Source organism: Octopus bimaculoides, chromosome 27 (genome assembly GCF_001194135.2).
Source record: "Octopus bimaculoides isolate UCB-OBI-ISO-001 chromosome 27, ASM119413v2, whole genome shotgun sequence".
Lineage (NCBI taxonomy): Eukaryota > Metazoa > Mollusca > Cephalopoda > Octopoda > Octopodidae > Octopus > Octopus bimaculoides.
Window position 1 is genome coordinate 8,357,237 of NC_069007.1, and position 992 is coordinate 8,358,228.

The 992-nt window shown below is 34.0% G+C and overlaps 1 protein-coding gene across 1 annotated transcript in view; it reads right to left on the bottom strand.

Annotated features, from left to right (window-relative positions):
* The window catches only part of LOC106876113 (uncharacterized), a 172,970-nt gene that overhangs the window by 21,807 nt on the left and 150,171 nt on the right, over window positions 1-992 (bottom strand). The window lies entirely within an intron of this gene.

Genomic DNA, 992 nt, shown 5'->3' on the forward strand with positions numbered 1-992 from the left:
TATATGTATGTCTACACACACATACACACACACAAGTATGTAGAAATATTAAACATAAATTACATCTTCTATGCATCTCTTAATATATACATACCACATCTAAACACAAGTCATATCCTTCCGCCGAAACAGAGAACTATTTACATTAAAGCCTTACATTGAAGTCAATGAAAACATGCTCCTGGTAAAATAAGCCACAGTTTTGGCTCTGTTCTTCCCAAAGAAATTATGATTACATTGGGTTTGTAGGTGTATGTGTGTGTCTGTAAACAAATAGCATGTGTGTATGTGTGTGTGTGTGTATACATATACACACACATATGTATTTACATACATGTGTATGCATGTATGTGATGGTGTGGCTGTGGATGTATGTATCTGAGTAAACACACACGTTATATGTATGTTATGGATATAAATAAACAATTAGATATGATACATACAAATATATACACACATGCACACAAACGTGCACATGCACACACACACACATATACACACACATTCATAATATAAATAATATGCATAAAGATACATAATATAATACATAATATACATAAATATACATAAAATGAATATGTACATACACTTATATACATATATACACACACATATATGTACACACAATATATATCCATACTTAAAATTTCACATGTATGTATATGTATATTAAATGTGTATGTGGGTGTGTGTATGTTTGCTTATTCTGTATAAGCAAGAAAGAGAGGGAGACAGAGAGAGAGAGAGAGAGAGAGAGAGAGAGAGAGAGAGAGAGAGAGAGAGAGAGAGAGAGAGAGAGAGAGAGAGAGGCAAGTGAGGGAGATGTAGCGAGTAAGGTAGAGTTAGGTGATATATCTAATTAGACAGGTAGATAACTGTATCTACATACAGCTATATATACACACAGCAGATACAATACATCTGGGATTCGTCAAGATCATCACTGCACACACACACACACACACACACACACACACACACACACACACAAA